The sequence below is a fragment of the Gossypium arboreum genome, chromosome 6 (genome assembly GCF_025698485.1).
Source record: "Gossypium arboreum isolate Shixiya-1 chromosome 6, ASM2569848v2, whole genome shotgun sequence".
Classification (NCBI taxonomy): domain Eukaryota; kingdom Viridiplantae; phylum Streptophyta; class Magnoliopsida; order Malvales; family Malvaceae; genus Gossypium; species Gossypium arboreum.
Genome location: NC_069075.1, coordinates 8714694 through 8726467, shown reverse-complemented (window position 1 = coordinate 8726467; position 11774 = coordinate 8714694).

The window sequence follows — 11774 nt, the reverse complement described above, 5'->3', positions numbered from 1 at the left end:
ACTGAAATAACTTAAAGTGGAAGGTTGAATTAATAATTAAAAAGAGAACAATAATAACCTTCACCCTTAATTAAGTGGTATAATATTAATTTTAGTCTATTTTAATTATAAATATATATATTTTAATAATAAATAATTGAGTATAATACACCCAAATTCGAATATTAAAAATAAATATACATTTAACCCTCAAACTTTTAAAATTTTATATTGATGCGAATATGAAATTTATGACCCATGGGACATAAGCCATAACCACCTTTATACACGCTTTCCAGTCTCTTTTACATTTTGCCACCCCAACCTTTCTCCCATGATGCATGTGTCCTTTTGGCCCACCATGAACCTACTAGAAATATAAAGCAATCCTAACTTCATCATCATTGTTTTTTTAATAAAATATTATTTCAAAAAGTTATAAAAAATAATTCACGTTGATGTAAGCTGATTTTATTTCCTTTTTATAGTTTATAATTTAAATGTAAGTTTGGTGCTTCGTCACCTTAATTGTTTATTAAATTTAAAGGATTTTATGATTATAAGAAATATAGGTATAGCATTATGAGTTAAAGTTTAGGATTGTTTAATTCACTTTTAACACTTTAAAAAGTTAAATTTTGTTATTAGTCCCTGTATTTAGTAAAATATTATGACTTTTATTTGGTGTTTTAGTCCTTACATTTTCTAAAAATTTAAAATTTTAGTCATACTAAATAATAATTGTTAAGTTCATTAAGTAGAGTTCTACTAATTCCGAATCCAATTAATAGATTACCGAGTGTCATTTGTATTAATATTAAAATTTTAAAATTGAAAAGTATAGGGAATTAGAATGATCTAATTGGAGAAAATGGACAATATCTACAAATGTAAACTTAGTACAAGCTTAGTAATTGAATTTAACCAAACAAATTTAACTACTACTGCATGGTCAAGACTAAAATTTTAAAAGTTGAACAATACATGAACTAAAATTTATCAATTTGAAAAGTACAAGGACTACAATTGATCAAATAAAAGTACATGAGCTAAATTCATAACTTTTACAAAATACAGGAAGTAATAACAAGATTTAATCTTAAAAAATATCATAGTTGTCTTAGCAAAGCAAAAATGCTTCAATTCTTTAAAATATATATTAATTGATTAAATAGAATGCCATTATTCCTCCACATTATCCTTAATAAAAAAATAAGGGAAGCCGAAAGGTAGGTATTTTTTCGTTAATTATCTAATTTATGCAATTATCCATAAATTATCATCACTTACAAACAATTAGTTTTTATATTTTATCTATAACTTTCTATTTGTTTAACACATGTAAGATTTAATTAGTTTTAAACTTTTTATGCCAACAATATTTATTTAATATAATTATTGTATTTAAATATAAATTAAAACAATATTATTAATTTTGATCCATGTGATATAAAAGGTGGTTGATAGGATGTTGATCCACACTCGGATTATAAGTGTGGGTTTGAATGGATTATAAGTCTAGGTTTGAATGTGTAGTGCGTTTATCTTACTTTTTGTCTCATGTTATAGTATCGCTATAATATCTAATATTACCATCACTACTGCTTTTACATTAATAGCAGATAAGCGCCCCTAAGTCCTCTACCATGTGAACATACCGATAGAATAATGATCTCTATGTATGAACTCACTATTTTGTTTATATATATATATATATATATATATTAAAGAATACTTAGTACAAAATAGAATTTTTTAGAAAGTGAAAATTGAATTATAAATTTTGAGGTATCAATGTTGGTAATACAAAGGATTGTTGATAAGTAGGTATATCCTATATTGGTTAATTATAGGCTATTAAGAGGGTTTTTATATAGCTTTACTTCTTATTTTTATTGAGTAATTGGGTTATAGGGGTCTAGCACACGCTTGTCGCATACCTGGCCTGATTTGGTTTGTGTCCATGTCCATGTTTACATGTTTCTTTTGACACATTGTATGTATTTTTTGGATAAAAATTTTATTATTTTCTCAAAAAATAATTTCTTTAAAATAATTTAATTTTTTTCTCATTTTTTACTGTAACGAAAAATTTGAAATGGTTATAGTGGGTCAGTTTCAAAACTTACCTTGCATTTTAACTCTTTTGCCTTTGCATATTTACTATTTACTCTTCCTCTACTAGTATAAACAGAGGGTTGTTTTCCTTATTTTTCACAAAAAAGAAAAAAGAAGAACACCACAATCAACAACTCTTTTCTCCCTCACCTCTTTTTCATTTCTTTCTAAATTCTACTATTCTTTCCTTAAATCACATTAGATAAAATTCTATTTAAGAGTTTGGATTTTAATCAGGATCGATTATGACTTCTCTAAACTTTGTTGGAAATTAATCTTACTGTGATTTCCTAATGAAGAGCAATACCAATTGAGTTTTGCCTGCTTTATTCGCATGTACAAATATCAAAGCATTGTGTTAACCTTTCGGGATGATTTTCAGTACATGATTACACCGATAAGGGCGAATTTGTTTTTAAAGCAGTGATTTTTCCACGACGCAATGAATTTTTAATCTCTTAATTCTTGATTTATTTTTCTAGTTAGTGCTAACAAATTTGTTTTGCAGTAACCTAGTTTCCAACAATCAAAATATAAAATTTATCATTTATTAAATTATGATTTCATTATCTTTGAAGAGATTAAATAAATTTTTTTTATTTTTGAGGTCAAAACGTAAATTTACCCTATATTATTTATAATTTGATTATCTTTAAGAGATTATAAAATAATTTTACATATTCTGGGGGAACTTGGATCTCTGCAGCCCCTTTGTATTCACACCAAATGTCAACATATAAACAAAATAATAAACTGATTACATTGGCTTGAAAAATTAGACAAAATTTGAGCTTTGTTTTCACTTTGAATATATGATTTTAAGAATGAAAAACCTACACCATACATTAATACATTCTCAAAGTTTTTTTAAACAAAATGAGAACAAATGACAACATAAGCTAAACATGATACTCTACTCTTATAATTCTCAATTGTGTTTAAACATGGTGATAGATAGTTTAGATTTGTATATCACAATTTTTTTAATTTTTTTCATATTCAGATAATATTTAAATTTTAATGTTACAATTATTATTTATCATGATATGTACAAAAATATTTATTTTAGATATTTATTATTATGTATATATAAAATTAGATTTAGATATTCAAATTCACTTTAGGATTTGGATATTTCAATTTAAACAAATTGTTCACTTTACTTCTAAAATGTTAATTTTAAAAAATTGTTGATATAAATAATTTGAATATTAAACATAAATTTAATTCAAATTTAAATATTAATATGAATAAAAAACTATTCTAATTTTAAAATAGCTATACAAATTCAACCTCAAAAACATAAATGAGGAGATAGAAGGCTTTAGTCCTTTAGTCCCTTCAAAATGAAAACTTATCCCTTTAGTCCTTTTTAAAATTATAGTGTTTTAAATTAATTCAATAATAAAATTGTATTTGGCCCTCTTAGAATTTTAATTTCAATTATGACCTCTAGAATATCAAAATTATATTTTAATTCTGAAAATTTTATAATTCTAATTTCAACCTTCCAATTTTTTTTAATGTTTCCCATGATCATATAAGCTATTATTATACTAATTATGTTAAATAAATAAAGATTTTCTTCCCCTTGAAAACAAGTGAGAAAACTTTTATATTTAAGTTATTAGTGAAATTAGAAAATTTTGTAAACAGTTAATTGAGTCTTAACTTGATTAGTATGGGTTTGTTGTCAATACAGGAGAACGTGGTTTGAGATTATACTCCTATTTATGAGTTGGAGAAAGACTATGGGTAATTTTAAACATTACGTTAAATAAAACAGATATTATCAGTACCTATATTTAGATTATTAAAAAAAAAACTTATAAACATGAAATTGGTTTGAATGGAACTAGGTAGGTTTGTTGATCTGAGACAGATTAGGAAGCCCTTTCCTGAATTCCTGGGATTTGGACAGACTTCCACTTTGTTTAATTAACTAAACCATAATTATTATTTGTTTAATTAGCAAAACTGTTGCTGGATATTGTGACAAATCCAAAACCCAAATTCGAGGTGATTGCGCTGCCATCACATCCTATAGATTTTTTTTTCTCTATTAATTAATTACTCCAAATTCCAAAATGGATAATATTGCTTCATAGGTATGCTAATGAATCTTAGTAATGACAATGCAAATCATAGGTTTGGGAATATTGAGACAATGATACTATTTTTATATGCACCACCATCATCCTAACTATTTATATTCGGTATCTGTGCCTAATATAATTTTGAGTATAAATAAAATATATGATTTTTTTTATATAATAATTTTATTATAGGTTCTAATTATATTTGTTTTTTTTTATACAATCTCTAAAATTATCCATAGTTCCCTCTCAACTCTTAAATAGGAGGATAATGCACTTCAGCACACTCAAACCCATGTTTTCTTGTATTGATAATAATACCTATATTAATCGAGCTAAGTTTCAATCAACAATACGCAATAGTTCTTTTAATCCGAATAAAATCACAATTGCATTTGAGCTTAAAAGTAGATTTTCAAGGGGTTTATTTTCTTATTAGTTTAGATTTTATCAAGTTTTTAAGATTTCAGCGTATCTTATTCTTCTATTGCTGCTTCTTCTGTTCCATTCCTTGATTCAACTTCTTTTGATATTTCACCACCAAATTCAATGCTTAGAAGGAGGGAACTAATCAAAAGGAAAGAAGAGAAAAGACATAGACTTTTATAATCTATAGTTACTTTTAAATGTTAAATTTTTTATAATTTTTATATTTAGGACTAAAGTGATAAATTTTGTAAATATTGGGGTTAAATTTATTAAATTTATTAGATTTAGGATCAAATTGATATAATGTGTAAAATTTGGAGGCCTAAATTTGTTACTAGCTCATTAAAAAACCCCATTTTAGACTTTCATTACTGAGTTTACGACAACTAAAATGAGAGTGGCTAGAATATTTAATTTCGAAAAATTAAATGATTAACTCGAAAAAAAATAATAGTTGAGTGACCAAAATAGAACCAAATACATAGTTGAGTGACTATTCTTGTAGTTTACCCAAAAAACCATTCCACATTGTTGCTAGAAAAATATGTAGGACTTTTATAATGTATCTAAGATACAATATTATAAACTTTCAAAATTAGAGAAATGGAAATGATATACAAAAGTATCCTTATATTGTAAAATGAATGTCCATAAAACTCTTGTAACTCCTAAGTATTTATTTTGTAACACCCCTATATTCGATCTGACCCTTGGAACTCGATACAGGAATATTACATTTGGTGCCAAAGCAATCTTGACTAATCACTAAGTAGACTGAACCTTTAACGATATATTTTTTTTAACTTAAGTCAACTTAGTAAAATTATTAATTACGGAAGTTTGGGATCATTTTCAGTTAATTTTTTTCATTCAAAAATGAATTAAATATGATTTTTATTCAAAACATGGGGCAAGTATCGGTACGAAATCATAAGGTATCGATACCTAAAACAAGGTATTTGTATGCTTGACAAGTATCGGTACTAAAACCAGCCTCTAGAATTCAAAATTTTTGAAATCAATGTGCAGGTATCAATACCTTTACCTCAAATATTGATACCAGGCCTTAGGTACCGCTACCAATATGTGGTATTGATACCAAATTGGCATTCTGTTTTCGAAAATCTTGACATCAAGCTCCAAGTATCGATACCTAACCTCCAGGTATCAACACCTTGAGTTAATTTAGTCAAAAGTACCTCGAAAATTTGCTAAAAACTACTAAATCAATCTAACAACTTAAAATCATTTTAAAACAATCCAACACATTCCAACAAGACTCCATTTATCCATAATTCATAACACATTCGTTTTCATAACCATCAAACTTTAGACATACTATAATTCTATATAAATACAACTTAAGCAAGGTTCACCCAATTAAAGATTTAGTCCCTTCTACTAAAATCTACTTGTTAAGCCTATGTACACGCTATACTAACGACAATATATAATCGTACTCTTAATCAAGTTTGGAGATGTGATAGGATGAGTAGGTCTCAAAGAACTTCTAGCTTCTCTTTCAACTACAACCTACGCATTAAAAGAAAACGCGTTAAGCTAAAATAACTTAGTAAGTACTGCAAGAATTTAATCGTAAGCTACATTTCATATTGCAATTTAATATATATTTACTCGTGATGTTAGTTATGCTTGATCAAATTACACTTACACAATGCCCAAAGTAGATTGATTAGAACAATTAGGACATACAGAACAAAACAGAACTAAACATTGGTGAAGTGAATAACAGAACACCGCCAAAATGAATAAATAATAAGTACGCAATATATTCCTCAATGGCATTCCATTAATATCCTAATGATTCATATTCGTCTACTTGGGCCCAATATCAATTAAACCAACTTTTAATTTTTACAATTTTGTCCTCGATCTTATAATTTCACATATAACTTTCATTTAATTTCACATCTTTACCACACACATAATAATCTTAATACGTATAACTCACTTTACCACCTTATTCTCATTCACATTCTTGTACCATAGTTTACTATCTTTATAATTTAATCCTTTATATTACTACTTCATATAAATCTAATATTTAAACATTTACAATTCCTATTATAAATATCTAAAGATACGAAATTAAATCCTTCTAGTACTTACAACCAAGGCTTGAATGATTAACTTTCTTCTTCTTTCACTTCTTGGGTACACCTTTTCCTTTATCTACAATTTGGCCCACTTTCTTATTCTCTTTTTCTTCATTTCCATAACAAATACATAACCTCCACTTGTTAAAATCATGATCATATAGCATATTCATGCTTTAAAAGTAAAAATAACATGTACATTACAAGAAATTTCCATCTCTTACTTGGAGTTCTTGATATCACATACTAACCCTAACTTTTTTTCTTCCTTTTTATTTAGCTATTGACCCTCTTTTCATGAAACTAAGGTAACCACTAGACTTTTCTATTGATTTAGGTAGGAAAACATGAAAGAAACTTAGTGAAGTAAGCTTGGAAAGTTCAAAAATAGAGGAAAAGACTTAGATAGAATAACTTAGACATAATAAAAAGAAAAGTTGCATGGAAGGATGGAGGAGAGTGACGATTGGGTTCATTTGAAATTCTCCACTTTTCTACACTTTTCTTAAGAAAAATCTTACGATTTTAAGAAAATTGGTCAAATTGCTAATTAATCCTCTATCCTTACATTTTTAGACTTTCACCTCTAATCATGACATCTGCAAAATATCTAATTCATTCTTTTACCATTTATCCCTACACCTTCCTAGTAATACCTTTTATGAATCATGACTTATTTCGGAAAAATTGCACCTTCAAACCTTCTTCCTTATTCACCAATTCCATGCAACCATATTTAAACTTTTATTTCACACTTTTGCCCCACTACATTTCATTTTCTTACAATTTAGTCAATACTTTGAGTTAACTTTTCTCGATTCAAAACACTAACTCATTTTCGATTCCAACTATATTCCACACTATCACACATCTATTCCTAATAAATTTATTTCCAAAAATTCTCTAATATTGTCGACCCGACATGCTACTATACCACCCATTGTACCTTGAGGATGTTACACATTTTCTTGTAACTCGTATAACCCCTAAAAATTTATAAGGTATCTTAATTATCTTTATTATAAATTTGTAACTTATGGTGATTGAGACCCATAAATAGAGGGTATGTATAAGCTTTTTGGTGTCCTAAAGTAAAAGTTGAATCATCCTTTCATTACCTACTCTTCTCTCTTGTTATAATTCTATTAGCTTATAACATGTTACCAGATCTGAATTTGCTTAAAGTTCTTGATTAAAATAAAATTAATTTCTCTTTTATTTCAAGGCAATCGTAAATTATATATCATAAATTATTTTATACTATTCCTACTTTCATTCTTAAAGACATTACTATAATTATGTATCTATAAAATATGCATTGGTAAAAATATGATTATCAAATATTTTCAATATTAATTTTCTTTCATTTATTTTCAATCCTAGTTTTAATGATTTATTTGAAACTTGTATTATTTTTAAAGGCATATTAACTATTAATTCATTTTTAATATTGTATTATGTTGCACTATATATGTGTTTGCACATGCATATAGATTTCTTAATTTTGCATTTACATATTAGATGAAAATAGAATAGTAATATGCATATGTTGTTTCTTTCATAAAAGTATGATGTATAGATTGTACATAAAATTTCTTTTATAAGGTCTTGAGTATTTCTAGTGCTAACTTTTATTAATTTTAATAATCAAAGTTATTTTTATTGAAGTTTTACTAATTATGTAGTATTTCATATTCTAATTATTATCATTGTTTTATATTTGCTTGAATAATGTCAAATCTTGTAAAACTCGAATTTGCGACTCTTGATATCTCAAGCAAGAATTATTTATCATGGGATTAGATACCAAAATTCACCTAGATGCAAAAGGCCTAGGGAATACAATTTTAGTATATCAAGAGGCATCTAACCAAGGCAAGGTAAAAGCTATGATTTTTATTCGTCATCATCAAGATGAAGGATTAAAAGTGGAATATCTAACTGCGAAAGATCCTCTTGAGTTGTGAAATAATTTGAAAGAACGGTTTGACCATCAAAAAATGATAATACTCCCTAAAGCTTGTTATGTTTGAATGAATTTTAAGACTGTAAGTGAATATAATTTGAAAAATTTCAAAATTAGTTAGTTCTCAATTAAAATTATGTGGAGAAAAAGTAACTGACGAGGACTTATTAAAAAAAAAACATGTTCAACTTTTTATGCATCTAATATGCTCTTGCAGCAACAATATCATGAAAATGGTTTTAAAAAGTATCCAAATTAATATCATGCCTTCTGGTGGTTGAGCAAAATAACGAGTTATTGATGAAAACCCATGGAATTTGTCCCATTGGTTTTGGTGAATGTAGTAGTTAATAACAATTATGAAAAAGGAAACTATAGAGGTCATAATCGTGGCCGTGGACGTAGTTGAAGACATTCTCAAGGACGTACTAGTGTCACGGACTTAGGATTCTTGCCTCACAATCCGTGCGGCCTTAGACAGTTTCTTACTCCAAAAACGCCTAAGTCAGCCTAACTTCCACAAAAGAAGGATTCAACAGAATTCTTCCCAAAACACAACTCAAGCGAAAGCAACTCAAAGCCAACAAGATGAAAGAAGAATGAGACAAGAACAAGGCAAGGAAAATAAGAACACAAGAGAGAGAAAAGTTTGAGTGAATGCTCTCAAGAATTCTTATTGCTCAAAACTCAAGTGCTTTACAATGAGGGAAGAGGCCTCTATTTATAGTTGAGCCTCTCCAAATCCAACGGTACAAAATCAAGTACATCAACGGCTATGATTAAAGGGTATCTACAATCAAATCTCTAAGAATATAAAATCATATCTTCTAAGATTACCTATCTTATCTAAGATATGTAATCTTATAAAATAATATCTTATAAGATTACATATCATATCTAAGATCTCCAAGATTATAAAATCATATCTTTCAAGATCATGTTTCCATATTTGTCTAACTTGTAGATGGGCCTTCAATCTCTTCAAGCAACGAGTCAGTCCGATTGGGCCAAATGACCTCTTTCCTTCTTGATGGATCGCACAGATGTGTCCTGGTTGCGGGCTCCCATGCGTAACCCATGACATTCTCCCTCACCGAATCTAGCGACGCCCTCGTCGCGTCCTCCGCATGGTATCGATCTATCTTGTCTTGGAATTGCCACAAGGCTTCAGCAGGTTCCCAACTCATCTCACTATCCGGGAATCCCTTCCATCGGACTAAGTATTCACGCCGTGGTCGGTAGTACTTACGTCTGACCACACGATCAGCTTCAATGTTCTCGACCTCTCGATCATAGGCGACTTTTACCCCCATTGGTGCTCGTTCAGACTTGCTCCGATTTGGGTCTTCTCCATCTTTATGGAATGGCTTAAGCATACTTACATGGAATACTGGATGAACTTTGAGCTTCTCAGGCAACTCAAGCTTGTAGGTCACCTTGCCTACCTTTTTCACAATTCGAAATGGCCCCTCATACCGCCGAACGAGTCCTTTGTGTAGCCCATCATGTCTCAAAATTAGGTGTAGTTTGGCAAGAACTGGGTCACCAACCTGAAATTGCACGTCCCTTCGATTTCGATCCGCCCACTTCTTGTTGTGCTTACTTGCCTTATGTAGACAAGCTCTAGCTAGATCGTTTTGCTCTTGCCAATCCCTCGCAAATCGATAAGCTGCTGGATTCGGTCCCACATAACGAGTTGCAACCACATTGGGTGTAAGCGGCTGTTGCTCCGTCACTATCTCAAACGGACTCTGGTTTGTTGCCCCACTTCGTTGTAAGTTGTATGAAAACTGGGCCACGTCCAACAACTTTGGCCAATCCTTTTGTGTCGCACTTACATAGTGCCGAAGATACGTCTCCAACAATGCATTCACTCGTTCGGTTTGCCCATCAGTTTAGGGATGCATGCTAGTGGAAAAGTTTAAGTCTGAGCCCATTAACTTGAACAACTCTGTCCAAAACTGACCCGTAAATCGCCCATCTCGATCACTGATGATAGACTGTGGTACTCCCCAATACTTCACCACATGCTTAAGGAATAAGCGAGTTGCCTCCTCAGCGGGACACTCCTTGGTTGCGGGGATGAAAGTTGCATACTTCGAAAACCTGTCCACCACAACAAAAATACTTGCAAATCCATCAGATTTAGGCAAGCCTGTGATAAAGTCCATGGACAAGCTCTCCCATGGGCGCTCTGGAATGGGCAACGGTTGTAACAAACCAGCAAGGGCTTTCAACTCAACCTTATCTTGTTGGCATATTAAACAAGTTTTCACATAGGCCTCCACATCATCACCCATGTGATGCCAATAAAATCGATCCTCCAATAGAGCCAAGGTACGGTGTATTCCTGGATGGCCAGCCCATTTTGAATCATGACATTCCTTCATGATTTCCCTTCGTAAATTCCCATGTTGAGGCACATATAGACGTTGCCCATGAGTATATAGTAATTCTCCCTCGAGCCAAAATCGCCTCGTCTTTCCATCTCTAGCAAGCTCTATCAGATTTTTGACTGTGGGATCATGGGACAGTCCTTCTTGAATGCGCTCTAATAAGGGACTCTCAGGTTGGCTTATCGTTGCAAATTCCATTTTTCGGCTAAGTACATCGGCCACAATGTTGGCACTCCCCTGCTTGTATTCCATGCTAAAATCAAACTCTGCTAGGAAAACCTGCCAATGAGCCTGCTTGGGGGACAACTTTTTCTGGGTTAAGAAATAGCTATTTGCAACATTATCAATGAATACCACAAACCTGGAACCCAGCAAATAGTGTCTCCATGTGCGCAAACAAGCACCACTACCGTCATATCTTTTTCTTGGACCGTGCATCTCCGTTCCGTCTCATTAAGCTTTTGACTCTCGAAAGCAATCGGATGCCCATCTTGCATCAACACCCCTCTAATTGCATACTCTGAAGCATCTGTGCGTACCTCATACGCCTTTGAAAAATTTGGCAATGCGAGTACAGGTTCGCTCGTCATCGCTTGCTTCACTTGGTTGAAGGCCTTCTCACACTGAAGGTCCCAATCCCACACTTTACCCTTTTTCAACAGGTCTGTCAAGG